At 37.8% G+C, this 25,075-nt stretch overlaps 1 protein-coding gene across 6 annotated transcripts in view; it reads left to right on the top strand.

Moving 5' to 3' along the window:
- Nucleotides 1–25,075, top strand: part of LOC133521122 (ephexin-1) — a 166,016-nt gene that overhangs the window by 72,001 nt on the left and 68,940 nt on the right. Inside the window, exon 1 of one of the 6 annotated variants that reach the window (XM_061855888.1) lies at nucleotides 12,156–12,353. The exons of the other annotated variants lie outside the window; for them this stretch is intronic. The gene's annotated coding sequence lies outside the window, so the exon portion shown is untranslated. Of the gene's footprint in view, nucleotides 1–12,155; nucleotides 12,354–25,075 lie in introns of those variants that run through there. 6 annotated transcript variants of the gene reach the window in all.

The raw sequence follows: 25,075 nt of genomic DNA, 5'->3' as shown, positions 1-25,075 counted from the left end.
AAAATACTGTAGCTAGCCGCTGTAATGGGTAATAGCAATACTACGGCCTCACTATACTCCATACTTCATATTGCCAGTCCTTTGACTCGCACCAAAAATCCGACGAAATAGGGAGCGGTGAGAATGACGAGGAATGCTCCTGATGAGTAGCGCGGCCTCACTACGTCTCTGCCTAATTCCCTCGCTACTTTCCATGCCGTTCAAACGAAACCCAACTGTCTGTGTCGCACTAATATGGTTTTTCATCTCTCTCACTCTTGTGATAGAGGGAGATTACTGCGCGAACGATTGGCATCTTGGCTAGGCACCCAGGTTTAGGTAAAATTTACAGTAAAAACAAATTAGGTAGCTATTAATGGTTCTCGCCTGTGGATACGCTTTCAATCAAATTTTTTTTTTAAGTAATAAACCTTTTGTGGAGCGTGGGTCATGGTAATGGTCCGTAAGGGAGATACATTAGCCTGTCTGTTCCGTGGTATGTTGATACTCCCCTGTCGTGCTAGTCGACCCGCTCCTGGTTGATAAGGAACGTCTTTAGGGGCAGCGCCGTGGGCAGCTGATGTGGATGCGAAAGAAGGCCTCTACGTCCCTAGGTACTATTGGTATGGCCGGTCGGAACAAAGGTACCGCGCCGCTAATGGGTTTTTGAATCGGAACCTTACAACCCTATACCCAGGGTGCAAGACGGAACTTAAATACGTCATTTTCTACATATTACACGTTTAGTAAAACTATGTATTTTATTGCGTAGGTAAGAAAAAGAAACACTTGACCGACCCGCCCGGCTCATGTCCGCACAGGTCCGTACCCTAAAACGATCGGAAGCAGAGTCAGACGGCAGTAGTGCGCCAGCGCCAGCGTACTCTGAACGTTCCGCGCGATCAAAACTGCTGACGTTGTTGCTACGCTGTGTACACTGTGTACGAGTACAGTCGCGCATAGTACAGATTTATTTATTTATTTAAATCCAAATTAGTTCTAATTTACTATTAACCTATCCCTACTTTGATTAGAGTAACGTGCATCGTTCCACTGTTTATTGCTGTCCCGCTTCCACTCACCTGCCTGACAATATATTAGACACTCGTATTTCATAGAAAGTACCTTCTGTTTATATTCTGAGGGCCTACCGCGAATCACGTTCGATGTGTTGCCTCTCTGTCGCACTTGCCGATTCGTACGTAACTGTGACAGGGAGGTAACTCATCGGACAAGAAGACGCTCTCTCTGGAGTACGAGAGGTATGACCGGGAGAACACGAAGTGTCATCATTCATGCTGTTGTCTCCCAGAATAACTGCCCTGTGTTACCCTGACTTAGTTTAGCTTCCAGCTCCCAGGGTGGAGTGCCTCCCAGAGCACATGCCGCCGCGAAAGACACCGTATGGTATGCCCTTATTATGCGCAAGGCCACCACCCTCTGCGGACGCCTTAGGAGAGGCTTGGCTTTAGGCAAGAGCCTGTCTGCCCAAATTAGTGCCCTGTATAAGGCCATGCTCCGAACAACGCCCGCGTCCAGGCGCCGACAAGGGGCTTTCGGCCCACCCACGTTTGGTAATAGCCGGCTAAGGACTGAGGCAGCACCCACGATACCACCCACGGGGCGCTACCCTGAGGAAATGCTGTTCAAAATTCCACCTCCGGTCAAGAACAAGACCCAGGTACTTACAGGCCCAGTCATACCATATATTCCACAGCAGGGGGTGTCCTCCCTGTCCCATCTTCCGTACTCCAGACTTCCAGAGAGAGCCGCCGCGGCTTGTTGTTGTAAAATTGTAACTAAACCTCCACCCACTACCAGAACATTAACAGTCAGCACTATGACTATTTTTATGAAATACGAGTGTCAAATATATTATCAGTGGTAGCGGGACAGCAATAAACAGTGTAACGATGCACGTTATTCTAATCAAAGTAAGATTAGATTATACTGTGCGCGACTGTACAATCGCAAGAGTAGTCTCAGCGTAGCAACAACGTTAGCAGCGATCGCGCGGTACGTTTAGAGTACTCTGGCGCTGATGCACTGCTGCCTCTAGGGTACGGACCTGTGCGGTCGCGTTCATGAGCTTCGCGCCGTGACATCACACGCGACGCGTCGGACGGGACAAGTTCTCCTTTTCTTACAGAATAAAATGCTAGGTATAAAAGTAAACAGTTTAGCACAACCTTTAATATGTAGAAAAGGACGTATTTAAGTTTCGTATGAACTTAAAACTATGTTAATTAGGTACTAAGAGAAAAATAAAAATAAAGAACTTATAACTAAAAACTATGATGTGTGGAGAGTAGGGGGCGCAGGTTGCAATACTTCTATTTCACTCTCCCAATTGCCACCCCCACCCAAAACTTTATAACGGGCCATCGAGGCGCTCGGCCAACACCTTGAGAAGACTGTTGCTGCTGCCGTGCACCCGTCTCAGCATGGAGGCGATTATTTTCCGCCTAATGGCAAAAAAGTCATCTACTTGCACTTCAGCGAACATGCCGGATGCGCTGCAGTGCTTCGGCAGCCGCAACAGTATCCTCAAGATGTTATTATATTGAACGCGCAATGCGTTATAGGCTCGTTGTGCAAAATTCACCCACAGGCTGCACGTGTAGGAAGTCCGACAGTAAGCTCTAAAGAGCGTCAATTTAACTGATGTATTACACCGTGCGTACCTGCGGACAAGCATATTGCATCTCACTGCCGTCGCTCTTCTCTCCCTTTCCAGATCCAGATCGTCATTCAATTCAGTTGTAAGCATATGCCCCAGATACTGAAATCGATTTACAACTTTTAGAGGTACGCCACACAACATGATCCTCGACTCCGTAGACGGGTTATAGTTACGAGCTTTGAATATAGCAAGCTGAGTTTTGGCCGTGTTGTATTTTAGACCATAGGCGTATTCCTCAAAAATATTGATGAGCTGTCGTACCGCGTCAGCCGAAGGCCCCAGCAACGCCATGTCGTCAGCGTAACTTATATTTATATTATTAAAAGACACATCACCTAAATGGCAACCGACATGTGCCCTGCTGAGTGCCTCGATCAACTCGTTTACGTAGAGGTTGAAAAGGAGAGGGGATGTTAGCCCTCCCTGTCTTGCCCCACATTGTAGTTTGTACTCGTCAGACTCCTCTCCCGCCCACCTCACTCGGTTGACCTGGCTGTTGTACCAATGTTTAAGCAACGCGACATATTCAATGGAACCTCCCGTTTTTGTAAGCTTGTACCATAGCTTATCGTACACAACCAGGTCAAACGCCTTTGACAAGTCCAGAAAGCACGCATAGATCAGCGTGTTCCTGACCTTGTAGTACCAGACAGCTTGCTTAAGACACAAAATCGCACTTTCGGTCGACAGCAGTCTTACAGAATAGAGCTGTAAGATTCCGGTTCAAATAACCCTTTGGCGGGGCGGTTCCTTTGTTTCGACCGGCCATACCAATAGTTCCTAGGGACGCAGAGGCCTCCTTTCGCATCCACATCAGCTGTCCACGGCGCTACTCCTAAAGATCAGTAGCGGCCCTCGGTACGACCAACTAGCATGACAGGGGAGTACCAACATACCACGGAACCAGACAGGCTTATTTCTCTTCCTTACGAACCACTACTATGACCCACGCTCGGCAAAAGGTTTTTTACTTAAAATGATTTAATTGAAATCGTCTGGGTGTCATTTGATCACCCAGCCATAGTCGCTTCAACAAGCGAGAACTATTAATAGATACCTAATTTGTTTTTACTGTAAACTATACCTAAACCTTGGTACCTAGTCAAGATACCAATCGTTCGCGATACGATAATCTCTGCATTATGCAATGTAGTTTAGTCATCTGGAAAGCGAAGCACATACGGAACGCGTTTCTATTACTCATTACAACGGCTAGCTACAGCCCGAAAATTCCCACCAACTGGGCATATTGCTTACAGAGGGTATATGACACTCTGTACATTACTCTGCTCTCAGGACTTCTACATCCCTGCTCACGGCGTTCGGATTCGCAGTGAGTAGAGTTCACTCTCACCTTCAGCAAAACCGAAAGACCAAGATCTACATGACTAGTAAAATAGACGAAACAATACGAAGCATCACTCTAAATGGCGCTACATGTAACGCCCCTTACACTGATACAAGATTTTCATCTAATAATGTCAAGAACCAGTGCCGGACTCAACCTTTACCGGTCGCCGTGGTAAGACCTAGGATTTACCAAATCCATGTCGGTAAAAGCCCGAAGTGAACAATAATTATTTCAAATTACGGGCTTTTACCGATCGGCATCGGTAAAACCTAGGTCTTACCGGTATATCCTAGGTTTTACCGTACTTCGGGCTTTTACAGTAACATATGTATCATGTAGTATTTGATGTTTTCATTATTTTTGAAAGTCCTCAGGGTGCCGATTACGAAAATGACATCCATTATGGAACCCAAGATGGCGGACATTAATTTTTCTTAAAAATCGATATGGGTGTCACCTCCGAGGTTCCTCGGGGATCCGATTACGAAAATGACGTTCATTTTGAAATCCAAGATGGCGGAAATTATTTTTTCTTAAAAGTCGATATGGGTGTCATATCCGAGGTTCCTCGGGATTCCGATTACGAAAATGACGTCTATTTTGAAATCCAAGATGGCGGACATTAATTTTTCTTAAAAATCGATATGGGTGTCATCTCCGAGGTTCCTCGGGGTTCCAATTACAAAAATGACGTCAATTTTGGCGGTTCTTGTTGGTGCAGATTTCAAAAATAGAGACCATTTTAGAATTAAAGGTGGTTGATATCACGGCTACGCACATCGACACCCATTTCAAAAAGTAGCGTCCGCCATATTTATTTTCAAAATAGATGCCATTTTTGAAATCCACACCCCTAAAAACCCAGAAAACAACACCCATGACGACTTTTTCAAAAAAGTGACGTCCGCCATCTTTATTTCCAAAATGGACGTCATTTGTAAAATTAGTACACACACATCATACAACATGAAAACTAAAAACATTTCCATCCTCTTTTGGGCAGTTGTGTAAGTCTGTGATAACCCTAGGTAGGTACGGAGACCTTGAGCGGTGTCGGCATTTACGCAAACATCAAAGGCGTCGGCCCACTGTTACTTTTTACACTGTGCTTTTAGTGTGTAAACGAAAACGTCACATGATATATCAAAAGAAAGTTATTTTATCTTATACCTTTAAACGAGCAATTCTTGTATATATATATATATATATATTTCTGTGATCTCGGAAACGGCTCTAACGATTTCGCTGAAATTTGGTATATAGGGGTTTTTGGGGGTATACAATCTATCTAGATTAGTCTTATGTTTGGGAAAACGCGTGTTTTCGAGTTTTCATGCGTTTTTCTTTCGACGCAGAATATGGTCACTAATTTCGTGTTGCCGGCCACTGTCCGTCTGGTCCAGCGGGTTAAGACGCGGACGGCTAAACGAGTGTTACGGGTTCGAATCTCGCCCGGTGACTAACTTTTGTTTTTTTTTATATGTTCAAGTTTATATATAATTTTTTAATTTTTATTGTTTTACACAAGTTTAATTTAGTAAAAAAAAAATGACCTATGTAATAAGAGAAATCGACAATAGATGGCGTTACTCTGTGACAAGTTCTGTAAGGTTAAAATCGATTGTAAATAATAATAATTGTCAGTTCACATTTTACTTTTTAAGTTCATGTAGATTATCAAAACCAAATTATAATAAATAGTTATAACCGAGCAAAGCTCAGTCGCCCAGGTACTATATTACTAACTGTACTAGGTTGCCTTTTTAACAAGTTGGTCCAGTCCATGGTTGCCTACATTTTATATAAAAATCGGTTAATCTAGGCGACCATTAACTGGACCAACTTTTTTAATACGGCAACTTTCAAATAAGCTTTCATTTGATATATCATACGATGAAATAACAAACAAAAACACTATCCGAATCCGTACGCAATCTTACAAGGCAACCTACTTGAAATGTATCACTGTGAATTTTGTCTTACATTTATTTCTTATCAGAAATAAATAACATGAGGGTGCATATACCTTATAACGTATCTCTATATAACTATCGGTTATCAATATCAGCATTAGCGGTTAACAACAACATTCCCCTTAAAACAAATAACTATCGCGAGGAAAATACCAAGTCCAAACATCTGAAAAAAATCGGGAAAGAAAAGCTGCAACTGGCTTTTAAAATGATACAAGGAAGGGTGGTCATCTGTATGAGAATGTGTTTTTTTTGTCTCTATTTGACCCAATGGTTGACTGGTAGAGAATGCCTTTTGGCATTAAGTCCGCCATTTGTGTTTTTTTTTGTTTGTGCAATAAAGTTTAAATAAATAAATAATATTCATGTAACGCGATAACGAATTCTACGTGAACGAAACCGCGGACAATACCTATTATAGTAACAACAAAATAACAATTTTCTATTGCTATTAATTTAAAACACGCTTTAGGAATTTTTTTGATGGACCGTAGACGCAGTCAAGGGCACCCCGCTCCCCACTACCGTTGTTCGCTGCCTCCTGCCACAGCGCGCGGCGCGCGCAAACTTGCCGCGCGTTTGAAACTTAACGTATTTATATAAGCAAGGAATGCATACATATCAGTAATGAGTGTCGCCGTGATTTTATATTTCAAAATTTTTGTTTAGTAACTGAGATCATTGTTGATGATCGATTATTATTAACTCTACAAACTTTAATTCAATATTAGCTATACTGCTAAACCTGAAATCAATATCTAGACAAGCACATTGTCTACATGTCTAACTTTTTACTAGAATACTAAGTTGATCGATAATATCGTAATTTTGCAATATCAGCAACTCTAATTCTATATTTACAAAATAACTCGTGTTTTTACGTTTACCAGAAAGCAGCTGTTCCATATTTCTAAAAACTGAAAATTGTACATAAATTGAAGTGTTATTCGATATGCTAAAGTTTTCTGTAACTTTAATTCTATATTTACTTAGTTATTAGCAAAAATTAAAATATTTAAATATAACCGAAAGCTCAACCTTAAAATTTCTAACTTTTTACCAAAGTATTATTTAACATACTCCCAATGACATATCAATAAAGAAAAAACTTTAATATTATCGAAACCCATTTTTGTTCAACCGCTGGTCTAATTATCAAAGTCATTCAGAAACAACTATACCATTCGAGTATAATCCCAAAAAAACAAATACCCTTAGTATTACAATAAAGATGATCACAAAACAAGTTATAATAATACTTTACTTACCAACGAAGCCTGTTCAAATATTACTTCACCGTCAAAGAATGTGTATTGTGAATGCCTATCGATAATCGTTTTTGTTCACTTCTGTTACTCCCATCGCTAGACGGATATAAGTGGGCCATGCATTTCATTTAAAGTTGTACACATCTGTTATTATAATTTGTATATTTTTATACTATACGTATCTCATAATTACGAGCTCTTTTGTTTCTAATAGGAGAAAAGTGTCTCGAGACTTTTTTCGACTTTGTGTGTTACCGCAATGTAAGAACGGAAAATGTTTTGACATTTTGGGACATCTTTTCTCGTATCAGAATCTAAAGAGGTCGTGGCTATGAGTAGAAATAAATATTGTAAAACCCGCTGAAGAAGATTCTGAAGGGACTGCACCAAAAGCGCATCTTAAACGGGAAAATGTAAAAAGGCCAAAATAAAATGTATGAGAACAAGTTGCAGGGACCAAAAATTATCGAACTATATATGTCAGTAAAGATTTTGGTAATTATGTGTTTCGATTTTGACACGAGGTTGCGCTGTATTTTATGATATATTATATGATAATTGATAACTCTGCGTAAATAAAATGAAAAAGCGTGTTACGCCGGAAATCCTATCAAACGTAATCGTGTTAAGCGTGTCTTGTTACAGTAGGACTCGCTACACTAAATAACCAAATAAAAAAGTGTTGTCTACATCTTAAAAAAATGGCCTTAGTTTTATTTCTGATTTCGTATCGATTTTTACGGATTTTTAAGTCACATAATATTCTGGTCTGAGCGAGGCGAGTGTTCTACAAGTGACGAAAATACTAGCACAGCTGATTGCATGCTTGTTTGATGAATGGTTAACGGTGTTACGATTGCGGGTCAGTCAGCAATGGCCTTGGGAGATAACATAATTCTAGTTTTCTGTCACCCGTATGTCACGCGTATAGTCAGAATCAATAATATCAACGCGCCAAAACTATCTGCCACCATCGAGTCATCGAGAGAGATCAAGTAATACCCCCTATTACTGCAGGTGGAAAAAAACAGTCTGTATACAGCTTGCGTTAATTGATCCTTATATTTTTCCGATAAACAATATTTTCGACCTAATTAACTACTAACTTTATTAACTACGCCATATTTTCTTGTGAGTTAATTCTCATTGTTATAAAAGTAATAAGCACTGTTAACAATGCAGTATGCAGGCACGTTAATAGTTAAAGTGACCCACATACGACGTGCCTGTGCCTGACGCCGCGCGGCACCGGCAATTGTTATGTTATTACACCTTTGCTGCGGTAATAGACATTGTTAATGTGCCATTTGGTTAATTGTTTTCATTTGGATATGGTCAAGATTGTATAAAGACTATAAAGACCTTCGCATCTTCAAGAAAAGAGCGTACTCCCATCTTAACGCACTTGCAACTCTTTGGTGTTGCAGGACTTGCAGGTATTTGTGGGAAATGGTAATCTCTTACCATCAGGTCATTTGTTTGCTCGTTTGCCTCCTATATAATAAAAAAGCGGCCAAGTGCGAGTCGGACTCGCGCATGAAGGGTTCCGTACCATTTATGACGTATTAAAAAAAAATCTACTTACTAGATCTTGTTCAACATTTTACCACTTTGGACACACATTTTACCACTTTGGAAGTGTCTCTCGCGCAAACTATTCAGTTTAGAAAAAAATTATATTAGGAACCTAAAGATAAGATGAAATTTTTTTTTTTTAATTTTATGACTTATTAAAAAAACTACTTACTAGATCTCGTTCAAACCAATTTTCGGTGGAAGTTTGCATGGTAATGTATATCATATATTTTTTTTTAGATTTTTCATTCTGTTATTTTAGAAGTTACAGGGGGGGGGACACACATTTTACCACTTTGGAAGTGCCTCTCGCGCAAACTATTCATTTTAGAAAAAAATGATATTAGAAACCTCAATATCATTTTTGAAGACCTATCCATAGATACCCCACACGTATGGGTTTGATGAAAAAAGATTTTTTGAGTTTCAGTTCTAAGTATGGGGAACCCCAAAAATTTTTTGTTTTTTTTTTCTATTTTTGTGTGAACATCTTAATGCGGTTCATAGAATACATCCCCTTACTAAGTTTGAACAGTATAGCTCTTATTGTTTCGGAAAAAAGTGGCTGTGACATAATCGGACAGACAGACGGACATGACGAATCTATAAGGGTTCCGTTTTTTGCCATTTGGCTACGGAACCCTAAAAACACAATATTTAAGTAACTATTTAACGTTTCTCTTATTAAAATATACCAGTATGACTTCTTCGGGAGTGAGCCATAGAAGCCAGAAAGTTAGGCTTGTTATTTTATATTCGGGAGACAACTCGCGCTTCTAATGCATGTAAGGTATTCTCTACACGATGGCCCATCGTACGGCAGTCTAAGGGACGCAGCTATGCAGTGGAATGAGATAGCAATATCACTTGCTTATCTAACGCATAAATGCGTCCCTTGGACTGGCCTACGCTGATCTATCGTGTAGAGGAGCCATAAAACATTTTGTATGATTCCTATGAGTTGTTAGTTGCTTTCAGCTATGTATGGCTATACAAAACCATTAAAACATTACACAAAACACTCAGAAGACCTACGAACGTCTCTTTTTGACCCAGTTGTTGACTGGTAGAGAATGCCTTAAGACATTAAGTCCACCATTTGTACTTAATTTTTTATGTGCAATAAAGTATAAATAAATAAGACCTACTGGGACATGTACTTTAGTCTTACTTTAGAATAAAGAAGCCACAATTGTTAGTCCGCGTAGGTATTCGTCCTAGAAACGAGTGGACCGTCTTGAGAAATGTTGAGGTCGACGGTGGGCGTCGGAGCCGTCGGATCGAGGTGTAGTAAGTGTAGTAAAGAGGCATCGATCATTCCGTGTAGTGTGTAAGGTCTCTTCGCATGATGACCTGAGAGCTGGGGGCCTACCGCGAAAACCGAAATTCGCAAATTGCGCGGATCTTTCTCTTCTACTCTCACTAAGACGTAATTAGAGTGACAGAGAAAAATGCCCGCAATTAACGAATTACGATTTTCCCGGTAGCCGCCCTGAGGGCCTACCGCGAACCACGTTCGACGTGTTGCATCTCTGTCGCACTTGTAAATTTGTACGTAAGCATGACAGGGAGGCAACACGTCGAACGTGGTTCGCGGTAAGCCCTCTGTATCGTAGTAATCCAAGTCGATTTCCTTTTACTTACTGTTATACTTATCTACTGTTAATTGCCAGGAATTTAATATATTTTCAAAGTGTCTACAAAGTCAAAACCTAAATTTGTCCTTCATGTTAGGACTACAAAATTTGGTCTAGATAAACGAATACTACGCAAGTAGACGTTTTGTATTATCAGGGTACGTTTTATTGTTTTCAATTGGTTAATCTATTTGCTGTACTTTGTAAAAAATAATAAACAGACGAAAACTATTTACATGAAAACAAATGTATGTGTCAGTTATTGTGGTTTAAGTTGAATAACAACACGTGTTATTTTTAAATTGCGTGGTATAATTCGTAAGCCCTAATGAGTAATGAGCCATATCCTATCCGGTAAAACCCACATTGTGGTTATTCGAATTCAAAGGACTAATTAGGAGTTTTTAGGATTGTAAAATTGGGGTTTCTGGAAGGTCTTGCATATTTAATTTTAGTTTTTTGAGTCCTAAGTCCTAAACTAAGATGCATCCATTAATTTTTGGCCATAACTTGTAACCCCCGGGTACGTCCTTAAACTACGTCCAAAAGAGAGGTATGGGCATTGTGAATTTCATCTCGCTTTGTGTGGTAGGGCACAGCCAGTGGATGTCATTCCAGATCTAGAGCAGAGCCCAACTGGGGAAGTACCTCCACCTTACAGAAAACCGCAGCCAAATAACACTAGACCCTACTCATAGTGTTGTGTTCCTGCCGGTGAGTAAGGTTGCCAGAGCTCAACGAGGGGGGGCAGGTTTAGGGTCGGCAACGCGCATGTAACTCCTCTGGAGTTGCAGGCGTACATAGGCTACGGATACTGCTTGCCATCGGGCGGGCCGTGTGCTTGTTTGCCACCGACGTAGTATAAAAAAAAAAGTTCTAACTAGGAGTCTTTTTGGATCGCTGAGCCAAAGCAGTTAGTTAGTTAGTCAGTTAGTTAACTAGGAGTCAGGAGGTCAGTCAGATCAAACGAAATTCTGTCATATTTGACCTTGTCACAAGAAAGAAACAAAGCCATTAATGTTACTGCAAAAAGTGACCCAGAATTAAGGTCAGTCATGTACAGTCACGGACTTAAATTGTTGAGCGTTTTAGGGTTTACTTCACATTGGGCATGTCATACCTTTTTGAGTTACTTCACATTGGGCATTTCATACCGTTAGGGTTTACTTCACATTGGGCATTTCATACCTTTTTGGGTTACTTCACATTGGGCATTTCATACCTTTAAGGTTTACTTCACATTGGACATTTTATACCTTTTTGAACCTTAATGGATCAACAATTAAAATCTGTAACCGTACTTTAATACAAATTCGTTGATCCAATACACATTAGAAAAAGTTCATAGAGTCTGTTAAGCAGTTAAACAAAGTGGGTATATAGGGGTTATTATAAGTGTCATATTTGCATAGTAATTTGACATTAATGAAGACCGTACCAATCTTTGTCATTGCAACTGCCAAGCAAAGTGAGCTTGGTCCTATGTCGTTCATCATCAGACAATAATTCCATATATATCAGACTCCTAACAAATTGCCGTAGCCTGTCTAACCTTCCATTGGTTGAATGAACCATAAATAATGGGATTAACTTTCTTTCAATAACAGATTAAGCAGGTAGCCCTTCGCATTCCTCCCGCCCACTGGGTCAGACCGTCCACACAGTGCAAACGGAACGTCAGCGTCAGACGCAACGTCAGATCCGATGCGACGTCGACGGAGCACGCACGCTTCGCGCAGCCACAATTTATATTTACGTTATGTTTCACCACCCGCAGAGACAACGCTTATAATAACCTAATAATAACACTATTAATCATCAGTGAGTGTACAATGTGTGAAAGTGAAGTGTAGTGCAGTGATTTCGGATTTCCCAACCGACTTACAGGTATGACTGCGATGATATTACTCAAAATTTGCTATTAAAATATTATAAATGCTGGAGAAAGTCCATTAAGTTGTTGTATTATGTCGATTGAATACGGTTATTGATTGAATATAATTGAAGTACGTTTCTTTTTGACTCTGTGTGTGGTGGCAGCGTGTATAATTGATCGGTACTTTTTGTGCAGTTTATTAGGTACTCAACCGGTTATAGAGAATATTGATATTTATTCTGATGGTACAGCAAGCTGAAAAAGTATCTGTTCTAGAAACTAGGAAAAAATATAGCGAAATCTAAATAAATTTAAATTTTCACACGATTGCATATTTCTAAACGATAGATTTGATACAGGCCTGTTAAAAAATTACATCTAGGTACTTTGAGTGCGTTCGTAACGTAGACTACTAACTGACTCTATTTTCCTCATACGACTGCATATTTTTAGTCTTTTTTTACAATTTGATGCTTAAAAACCTGTAGAATTTACTGTTTACTATTGTTGTTGTTGATATTGCAAAATACTAGTTACTGCCTATTATTACAAGTCTGCATTGTTTTCATCGATCGGTATGTTAATATCATAACAAACAGAAAACTTAGGTACTATGGTTAATGGGGTGACTCGTTAGTGATGTGTAGGTAAATAAATTGACATTGTCACTGGGACATTGGATTTGTTCCCCGCATGACAAATACATTAACTGTCATTAATAGGTATAGAATTTACCTTATTTAAGCTTAGTTAAGTTGCTTAACTACTTACGTCAACACATTCACTGGCAAGAACACACTAGGCGTGTTAATTTTCTATTGGAAATGGGGCGATTGCTACTGAAAGTGTTAAGAGCGAGTTAATGCAAAACTGTAGTTTTTTATATTGCATTTTTACACGTTGTAATCAAAGCAAACTCACACGGAAACAAGACTATATTTCCAAGGGCAGACTCCAGACAAAACATTTAAGGTTAAAGGTTAAAGTTGGCGTTATAGACAAAACACATTTCTAATTTTCATATTTTCAGTTCTACCACAGAATTAATAGTACGACCGTACAGAAATGAAACTTCCTACAAACCGTTTGACAGCGATTCAGGGCCAAATCATGTTGTCCCTTTCTTATGTATGGAACTATCCCTTTCGGCTATTTAGGGTTGTCAAAATTTATGTAATTATCTTATCTGTGGTTGTGCACGCAAAGGAACGTTAAGTTTTGCCAACCCTAAATGGTTGCGTACTGTGCGGTTCAAGAGGAATTTCCTCCCGCTAACGCTCCGGCTGTGCAATGCGCTCCCTTCCGAGGTTTTCCCGAGGGTCTACAGAATGGGGTTCTTCAAATAAGGAGTGTACAGGGTTTTAAAGGGTCGGCACTGACTGCTTACCATCAGGCGCGCCATGTGCTTGTTTGCCACCGTCGTGGTATAAAAAAACTCTTAATTGCTTGGAGCAATGCTGAGCTGAACGGAGCCGAGAAAGCCCGAACGCTCTAGTTTCCTTCCCCTGGTTGTACCTATATCGTTGCCCTGCATAACATACCATTTTCCTCTTTTTGCAAAGATTTTCCTCTTTTAGTAATGCTGTTAGAAAAATGTAATATAATCACAGAATAAGTAACAGGTAGTATTATAATCCGCTACTATGGACCCGGTCATTATGCTATGCGACACGCACTATACCTAATTATTTTTATTAAATTTTGTTTGGTGGTGTTTCTATCCATTCTATCCATTGTAAATATTTGTCTATGACCCAAAACTTTGCGGCCAAACACAAATCAGAGCCAACAAACACTAAGATTCTTCATTTAAGATCCGAGATTCATTTAACATCAACAAACATTGCTTAGGTACCTACGTTTTTATATCTAGAAGCGTGTTTGGTAGCGTAAAATTCTGATATCATTACCGATTTTACAGTCGAGAACCAAATGAGCAGTATTATTTATCTAACACCGGTCAATTAAACACACGCAACTCCTCGTTTCGAATTACCTCGCACCACTAAACTAACTCAACGATTTAGAATTTCGTCTAGACGTGACGCTCGACCGTCGCGAATCTCCAATGATACAATGTCACGGTTTTATATTCATTCTTCGTACGGAATTTCAATTGATTGTTTGGATAAAATATGGCCTAGTATTTAACAAGTTTTTTTATCATATATGGTTTCTTTTTTATAACCAAAAACAAACTCAATCAATAACAAAATTGGAATAAAATCTAACCTAAAATTAAAACTACTTACTTCAAAACTAAAACTAATGGACATTAAAATTAGTTTTAATGATAAAATGAAAAATAAGTTTCCAGCTACTTCCTGATCTTGACTGAAATGATGTACTTGCTACATATGACATACATAATATATGTACCCGTATACATTATGAATTACCTACCTTAGTGCTTTCCGTGTTTCAGGCTTTGTTAAGTAAAATTTGTGGCCACTTTAGACTACGAGTAAGAAATAATTGTTTGAGAGTAGCCTTCACATTTTTTTTCAGTGAGGTATTTATAAACCACATTTGTTTCCACACAAAGCGACCCGTTGTTGCTTAAATCTTGACCACAAAATACGCTCAACACTTTAACAGTTAACAAGATATTGGGACCTAGACAAGGGTTGCCAATGTTGCCAGATACCACAGCCAAGTTAATCATCTAAAGCTCAAGTAAAACGCCACAAAAACAAATTCTACGCACCCCAGTAAGTGCATCCAGATCTAGCGAATGCCTATGTTAGCTTCAGATAGCGCGCTGAAGGAGCGCAACTCATGCAACTCTCGCATAAAGCGCACAATCTACAGCAAACCGCCCGTGCGCTCTCGAGTTCGCTGGATAAGGACGCCCCCCATACGTCACGCGGTTGCATCTGCCGCGTTACTTCATATTATTAACAACCGTAATTGCAGCCAGTGGTGCGGATAGCTGACCTTAATACGGCGTTGCACATGTAGTTGCAGCTTCGTGCGAGTTTTTGATCATCTAGTCTTCATTTAGCTTTAGCGAGCATCTGTGTTTATTTATAGAAACAGTTATAAAGTTTTCTAATTTAGGCTTAGGCCTCGTTTAGATTGATTCAGCTGACTGACTCGATTTAGCGTATTTTCTGGACAGTTGTTGAGCAACGCGTCCAGGTCGACCCTCCTCTTAGGTCCAAAAAGGATATTCAAAACAAAAATCTTTACTCTACTGCAGTGTAGCCAAAAAAGGAATTGTGTTTGATTTGACAGCTATTATTGTAAATGGAGCTGTACAGCTTCGTAAGTAATATGATAACTCTATTGGTGTTTGAAAATTCAGACCACAAAAATATGGCGTTTTACAGTGCTTATGCGGTGTCAATCTCGGGAGTAATTTTTTCTTTGACATTAAACGTTACAATCAATTAATCTGTTTTATAACTAAGGAACAAACCAAATTATTTTTATTATTCAATATTTTGATTTGAGTTAATTTAATTCCAGTGTTTGTTATCTAATCTTATATTATTGACCGGTACCACCACCACGCGATTATGGCGTCTGACGCGGATACAGAAGACGCTGAGGGCCTACCGCGAACAACGAGATTTCGTTATCTGCTGCTTTCATGATATAGATATCGCTCTTGTATATTTGAGCAATAGATAGGCAGATAACGAACTTTCGATTTTCGTGGTAGACCCTATGGTTCGATATAATGGATACTACAATGAATTTTTGGTTGTGATTTATTTCAAAATACCGTAGTCGGGTTTAAGTTTTTACTATATGTATAAAACTGTTTCTATTAGAGTTAACAAACGTATTCATAAACTGTTTTTAGAATCGTAAAGTAGTTAAACAAACCTCAGAATCTGGCCCATTGTCTTTAGGACAATACCCATTATGCTTGTCGTCCGGTCTTGTCTGTCCTTGGGCTTCCCTTCCTTTTAACTCATTACAGGGATTAAAGATTATACCTGCTTCATTTACCTTTTATATCACTTTCACTGTACTAATAGCCTTTGGTATTTTAACGTTTTTTCCAAATTTTGTAAACAAGTAATGTGTGTAATTATCCGAACGAGCGCGAAGCTTTGGCTAAAATGTTTTCGTATGTCTGTCCGGCGGTTCTCCTTAACAGGTTACATTTCTCGTATGATTCTCGTAAACTTTTGTGATTAGGTTCGTTAATTAGATGGAACTTTTTAGCAGCAATAATTGTGGGTCATGAGTGTTCTCAAGATCTAAAGCTCATATTTAGAGCCACTTTTATACAGTTAGTTGTATTTTGGTTTTATTCTGGTTTATTTTTTAAATTCCACTCTTTGTATTGGTAAATATTGGTAATGATACCTACAAAGTGGTTTGTCCAGCGTGCGTATATGTAATAAGTATGTAAATAGGTACTCCACGTTTGCTCCAGTCAATTGCAATGTTTACATATCATCGTCTTTACTAATATTTTCAAACATTTCCTTATTGTAACTTCATTTTTATAAACAGGCCATTGTGTAAGAATTATATAAGTAGTCGTAGTATTTTATTATTGTGACGCAACAAAGACTTATAAGGTCTAAGGGGGTTATTGCAGTGCCACCGCTGCTGGAAACCGCATCAGCGTGATAACCGCCGAAAGCAGCATTCGATCATTTAAAAAAATTTCAGAATTTGATAATTTGCTTACACTATTATACTCTCTCGTTCGCACTTGTTTTATTTGAGTATATCGGTGTGATGGAAATGCCCTGAAAGTAATAATATCGAGTCTAGCGCAGAATAAGTATCCTACTTACCTAATTTTTTTTAACATAATCGTTGTTTTTTTTTTTATTTACATATACCAAAAATGGTTTCTTATAAATCTTTCGTTTATTTCGCGCGGCTGTTAATACGTGAATAAAATAAAAATAATTTGTGTTGAGTTGAAAGGTCTTGTAACAGCTTTGTCATTTTCCACTCGTATCACGCATAACCCTGTTTATAGATATATTACTATAGATTGCCACAGCTGATGCAAGACAGTAAATTAAGTCTATTGGCTATTGAGCCTAGTATAGCACCTGGCGAAACCGGCAGTCCTTAATTGTAAAACAATGGAGACAATAAGACTTCGTCGGTATAAGGATCTTGACGCCCAAGGCGTCGACTGTTACGAAGGTGACGACTTGACCAGGTACCACCACTTCTATGTTAATCAGATTGACGGTTTGGGACTTCCCTTCTTTGTATTCGAGCGTTAAATTTTTCCCTTGACTTGGCTGAAAAGTTCTTGAAAACCTAATAGCCTTATCTTATCTGAAATATAAATTAGTTGATTGAACATGGGTTTATTAATATTACCTTGCGGACTAGGTATGTATTTCTTTATTGAAAGAACTGATTGATTTGATGGTTTTGCGTCTTCCTCTTTTTGTATTAAATTAACTTTATCAAATTTCACCATTGTAGTAAAAACCACAGAAACCATTAATTGAGGGTATCACAATATGCACATGTGTGTATAAAAAAATTAAAATGGTTTTTGAATTTGTTTTATATCGAGGGTAGCCCTGTGTGCCTTCTTTAACAACAACTGTTTAAACAGACACATATGATACAAAATGCGTAAGACGTTAGAATGACCTCACCTCATGATGATTTGTCTTTCTGTAACAGGCAAATAGGGAAACTCCATTGAAAATCGAACTATTTCTTAAACCTAATGGACAGTTTACACGTAATGTGATGTACCTTTTTCAACAAGCGAGCGCGAAGCGTTTTCGTTTCAGTTTGGGCAAAGATTTTATATACAGCTGTATGTATGGCTGTTCTCCCCTACAGGTCAGATTTCTCAGCCGATGCTCTTGAAATTTTATGAGCAGGTTCGATAATTGTCTTTTTTTTATCGAGTCAGTTTTTCTTTTTAAATGTCTGAGCCATGGAATTTCGCAAGATATGTATCATATACAGATCATAGAGCCACGAGTCTATTATAGTCGAATCATTTATAGGTAGCATGTACAAACAAGTTATATGTTTCGTAAGTTGCGGTTTAGTAATTTCCTGCCTCCCTTTGACCTTAACGACGTGGTCAAACCAGTCGGAGATAGGCATATAATCGTGATGTTACTTTCATTTAAAATCAATTATCTTATCTCTTCAAACTCACTATCAGTTCTTCGAATTAGTCTCATTCGTTATGTCGAAATGATAGATAATGCTTTTAAACAATGGGTGCTGTACTTGTTGACGTGCATTGACTGCCTATAGGATTAATGGTGTGTGGTAAAATGATTAAGTCATTACTTGTTTAAAAGTCTTTACGTCATTTATTAAATTGGTCTTAGTTCGTGATGTCGCAGCCCTTGGTTATTACATTTGTTACAAGTGATCGATGACGAAACTGTGACATTGAGTTCTGTTTGAAATTATCCTCATGCCACAGGTATTACATATCTATTAGTTAAGGTAGCTATATTACTACTTGCTACTGGTCTCGTTCGAATCCTTTTTTGACTAGATAATGATTGCTGTGCAAAAAGTTTATTTAAAACATTCATTCAGATTGCTATGGCAAAAATTACTAGTACTACGTCTACGAGTATATGTGACATGAAGGTGCCAATCTTTTGGGTTCCTCGTGAGCACCGTGTATACTTACAAATTTGTGAATGTTAGTACGTATGTGCAAGAATGCGGTAAAAGGATATTTCGATTCGCATTCCTCTCCAAGGCTAACATGATGCATATTGAACAAAAATTCTTTTTATTTAGTCCTTTTGCCATTCCAATAATGATATACGTTCTCTACTTAATTGGTTCTTTCAACACAATTTTGTTTATATCAGTATTGATCCAAGCTTGTTTTTTGGAGCCAAGGGTACATTTATAATTTTACACTCTCAATCGACCTAAATCCGTGGCCTCACTACTAAACTAATGGAATCTTTAGTTTTCAAGTTGACCTTAAAATTTGTTATTTTTACGCTTTTCATTGTTTTTTTTACTATATAACATCCCAGTGGGGTCTTGGATTGATTATTAGAGATTTCCTTATTAGCTATGTTCGTTCTATGCATTTATTTAATATTCTGGTTATTGCAAGTGAAAGTAGCGTCAGAAAATTGTCAGTATTAACATATTAGAAGTTCGAAGTTGATGGGCTACGGCCCTTTATATTTAATGCGTTTCTCCGATTTGGAGAAATCTCTAAGATTACCTCATTTTATTTGTTTATCTCTTTGGTTACTCATTGTTACTCAATTTATTTACAGTAGTTTCTGGGTTCTATAACACAGGAAGTCTTTAACTCAGGGCCGTATGTATAGGCGTGTATCATGTACCTACCTGTTTTTTGTAAATCTAATGCTAGCTAAACTTAGTAAAAAATATCGCCCAAAATAAATATAGATGAAGAAGCATCAGGAGGCTCATAGATATCAGAAAAGCACTAAACATAACATTATGATTTCCAGGAAATATATTCACAGGTACTAGTGTATTATTAAATTTGCGATTTTTATAACGTGCGATTTCAGTGACGCATGACACCTCATTCGTTCCAGTATAAAACTTACTTACTTAACAGTAGGGCATACAAGTCATACAACCAAAGGGAAGTAGCTAAATGCAGCTTCATAATTACCCTATCACTTACGTACACAGGTTACGTACGCTGTACTTCTAGGTACGAAAGACGTAATGTCATTGTTGGTACAAGATTACCGCAAAATGTGTCGAGAATCTAGAAAAGTCTATAGTAACTACAACAATTATATTCTCTTCCAGCAACATTCTTGTCATCATTACATTTGGATTCCTCAGAGTCACGATTGTTAATACTTTACTACTTGCTTTATACTTTTCTAAATTGTTGTTTAATATATGCTATTAGTGTAAAAGCATCGAAATTAGATTGTGTTTAGCTGTCGATCGTGCTAAGAGAATTGTATATAATTTCTCTTCGTTTGAATTCAAATCTAATTTGTGTTTACACTTCGTACTTCCTTTCAATTCTTACAGCGGTCTGTTTGTTTTCACTTTCTTAGGCGTAGTTCATTAACTTTCGAATTATCTTTCAATCTGGTCCTGTCCCGTCCTAATCAAGATGGCAGCGTTGGATACTGGTCGCATTCATTATACATTTAGCGACACTAACAAGCTCTATCTGTTTATTCAACATACTAGTTATATATTTTTGATTGATATATTATGTAACACAATCAACCCAGGAAATACCATTTCACATCTCAGTCTTGAAGTAAACATTGCAAAAATTTAGAGCTCCTTGTCCTGTTTTTTTTTTGTAGCAGTAATCTATAGATCGTGTTATTCACGACGACACGTGCCTTGACTCGTAATGTCTTGTTATTAAAGGTCAGATTTGACAAATCTGCGCGTCATCGTGGCTGACACGAACTAACACAAATTCATAGAGGTGGTGAAAAAACTTATAATATTTAAATGTTCTCTCGATGGACATCTGCTTATCTAGAACAGTGACAAAACAAAAAAGAATTCCATTCGATGCCAAATCTTACCAGTACAGTCAGCGTCAAATACTTTGTAGCAGTCAAAGTGGCCAAATAGTTCGGTACGGGTGCCGTTCAATTTTAATACAAACTTTTAGCATAATTTCATTTAACTACTATTGAAACTCATAATAAACATTATGTATAAAAACAAAACATATAAAGTTGTTAGCCATACTAATTTAATGACAGAATGCTCTATAATCATAAAAACATTCTTCATAACAATCCTTAGGAATAATTTTACTTGTTATAACATACATTTCGTATAATAATTAAAGTACTAAATTTTAACGAATGGTGACATAGTGTTCTATGATATACTTGGTGTCAATCAAACTATTAAATTATACAACAATCTACCTATTCAACTTTAAAGCTGGTCGCCGTTAGGTACGACGACGAGCGAAGCGAGGAGGAGTGTTAGGTAGAACTGCGACCATATGGGCAGAACCATATGTCTCGGAAATTGTATTTTTGCTTGTTCATTTTCACTAGGCGTTTATTTATGAAGTTTATCTGAATCCCTTAGGAACCACAGAGGTTCCAACTCACACTGGCCGCTGCTTTGCGGTAAAATGATATATGTCGACAGACGTAAAGTACGGATGTAGGTAAGTTTGACGCTTAGAAAAATCGATTATGTTCCATGCAAATATAATGTTTAAGTTTTTTTATTAATTAGTAATTCAGTGTTGTTAAACTTTCAGCAAACTCAATCAAATAAAGTTTATGCACGATTTGCCGTGATTTGATTGTGAAACCACACCTTCAACATTATGCTGTTGGTTTTCATGAATAAAAAACGTTCTGAGTATAAAATAGTATACAGAGTGAACATTATACTGGTTGCCTGTTATGCAAATACATTACTATGCTACTAAACTATAATTACTTTCGAAATTATGCAATTCGTTTTTATTGTATTTGTTTTTATACCAAATCATAATTTCTGCATATCAAAATTATGCAATTCAAATTATGAAAAATGAAATTTCGCAAATTGTTATTATTAAAAACATTATTTCTCTCTTAAAAGTATTGGAATTTGAGTTGTGACACAATTCTCGATAACCATATTATATGCGTATGCGTAATCGCACTCAATGTATTTGGTGTCCAAAACTACACTAAGTTCTGAAATCGCATTAGAGGATGGAAAAGGAAATGGATTAGAGCATTATAGTGGATGAGAGTGTATCTTCTTTGAACTATATGAGCTTGTCAGTAAGTCAAGGTGTATAAATATTCGCACTAACAGCCACTTATTGCCGACTCACGACTGTTTGCAACAGTAATTAGGGTCATTTTCTAAGGCGTACAGTCAAACAGCTTATAATATTGTCATTCGTAATTCCAAACACATGCAGTAGCATACTAAGTGTTCATTTCTCTCTCTGCCATAAAGAGTTGTACACAAAAGAATTATTAGCATACACAAGGAGTTATTACTTGTTTTTGTAGGCATACCTAAGTAATTAACTGGTCAAGTGTGAAAGTGTTTTTTTGACATGCATATACATTGTTAACCTATATTTAGAATCAGATAATTACTAATTAGCGTTGTCACATTTTAGTAGGACTATTATGTTTGTAAATAGTCAGTTATTTTTAGACTATCATAATATTTAACTTTACTTAGAACAACTAAACACTAACGTTGACGCCAATGAGTTATGCATTTTTATTTATATTATTTTTATAAAAAAAAAAAAATATGTAGTACAGTCAGCATCAAAAGTAGCGGATCAAACAAGGTTTCAAAAGGTAGATACTTTTTGAAACCTTGTTCTGAAACAGCTTAACAAAATGTGGTGGTTCTATATGTAGAACAATTAAGACGGTAAAAGATATACTTTTAAATGTAAATTTTAGAGATTTATCTATATTTGGAAAAGTTATCCGGAATATCAGATACTTTTGGCGCGTTGTTTCATCCGCTGCTATTGATGCTGACTGCAAATAGAGTGAACTTATCTTTAGTGTAATTTTTAGGGCGCGAAATGTAAATGTTAGTGTACAAGAATGAATGAGAAAAATATTCAAAGTATCTAGTTTTCATTATGTCCTTCGTAGGTATTCTTCTTCTACGCCAACTGTGGACTTTGTCAACCTGAACCATTCGATCATTGACTCAATCATCGCATCCAAATCATTAACCGCTTCAATTAACCCGTTGGATAAATCTAACCCGTGGTTTGATCATCATTATCATCAATTACAACAAATAATGTTCTTCTTTCATCAGTCCAACGGTCAATACCGTTATTAGTACAGTTACGAACTGACCAAGCTTCACTTTACACGTTTAGGTAATTTCTCGGCCTTCGGAAATCACTGTTTGAATTTAGAATGTGGTCTTTGTTGGCTATATGGGTTTGTGTGCCAGTATGTGGGCTTTCTTCTATTGATTCGAAATTTGAATTGTTGAGTTGCTTATCAGCAAAGTTTACGTACTTGAGGCAGACCAAGATAAGTTGGCAGTGATTTTGACAGCCCTGACAGTGCAAGTGCTGTTATTTTTAAAATCCAACTTCTATAAAATTATTATTTAACACATGCACAGGCTGATGGGCTGTCAAAATCGGTGCCAACTTAGCAATGGACTCTATTGTGCTATTTTTACATTTTCATCGTTCTTATTAAATTGCTTAGTGCGTGTATTCGTATTAAATTACGTCTTAAGTTACCGGTATACTTAGTTTAATCAACTACCACTTTAGCCATCATATATATCTGAAGTGAATATTTTGGTCACCAACTTTTGATAGATCTCGTTTCTAAATTCAAGTCATATGATATTCATAACAGTGAAAATTAGCTTATTGTTTTTTTTTTTTTCTTTGATTTGTTGTGGTTTTAAAGTTTATATTGTCGTTGTCTGCAGTTTTGCTCATGACGATTTTTAATCTAGGTCTAATATGTTCTTGATTACTTATACAGTTTTATTTCCTTAAATTGAATTATCAGTTGCGTCCGCCTTCCGACTTGCTTTTCGGAAGTTAATTCTTGTTGAGGTTAAACTTGTTAGTTTATGATATTAATTATATAGTTGAGTGATACATAAATTGTTAAACCTTGATTGTGTTTTTGGAGGATTTCCTAGAGTGATTTGGTTACACGTATATGTAATAAATGCTGTTTTATTTATTTTGTATAATATTTAAGTAGGTTATAATACTTATATCGAACAGTTTTCAACGTGGCATCAAACATAAATCGCAAATAAAGCGAATACAACTACATTATTGGGTTATTGCGCTAGTTTTTGCCCACTTGACGGAGTAGCAAATAATATATTTCATTTTTTATTCGCAACTTGCGAAATATCATTTTTATCTATATTGTTTAGACATCAAGGATTGGAATAAGTCCGAATTTGTGCGGCAAGGTAGGTTTATATTTAAGTTTCGTCAAGTGGACGATAACTAGAGCTGGACGGAATAAACTAACGCAATGACCCTACATCAGCAAATATTATTTGTGAAGGCAAGATAGCTGAGTAGTCTGGAATTTCATGGACAGTCTGATAGAAAAGTTTCTTCAGTATCATCTATTACTGCAGACTACTGTAAACTAAGTACTGCAGTCGAAAATTTCCTCAACTAGGTACCGAAGTCACAGTTCGTCTCTACCAAACCACCATGTATATATTATAAATATTATAATCCCATAAAACAAATAGTACAATTAAATAAAAAATTATTGTTTTTTTTTTGTTTTGTTAGCCTCTTTTACAGTCCCATTGTTGGGCGAAGGCCTCCCGTCATTTTCTCCACTCGACCCTGTCATTGGCATTTTCTCACCATGTTGGATAGAATGCGTCCAAGTCGTCCCGCCATCTCCTTTTCGGTCTGCCTGCACCTCGTCCTGCACCGTCTATTGTGTTCCGTGGGTCTCAGTTTGTGACCATTTTGGCCCACCTTTCCGGGTGTATGCGGCAGACATTTCCAGCGCAGCGCAAGTGGGCAAACCTTATAAATTAAAAAAAAACCTTAAGTTGTGGAGAAGGTGCAAGGCTGGCCACATGGCCCCGCTGGATAGCAATGCTGATCCGCTGAGCGAAATATTGGCCAGCTCTCTGTTCACGCGAAGCCTCTATAAGGCGCTTTGCCAACTCTTTCAAGGCCACGGTGTTAGGTTTCATCCTCAAACGCCGGAGATATGTAGCTATAGCTACTATTAAGGGTGACACACTTGCGACGCTTTAGGTTTTCGGCCGAGAATGGTGGCCTTTCTTTCATTATTAGGAA

This window comes from Cydia pomonella, chromosome 9 (assembly GCF_033807575.1).
Source record: "Cydia pomonella isolate Wapato2018A chromosome 9, ilCydPomo1, whole genome shotgun sequence".
NCBI classification, from domain to species: domain Eukaryota; kingdom Metazoa; phylum Arthropoda; class Insecta; order Lepidoptera; family Tortricidae; genus Cydia; species Cydia pomonella.
The sequence above is the reverse complement of the archived record's forward strand: the minus strand, read 5'-3'. Positions and strand labels throughout refer to the sequence as shown.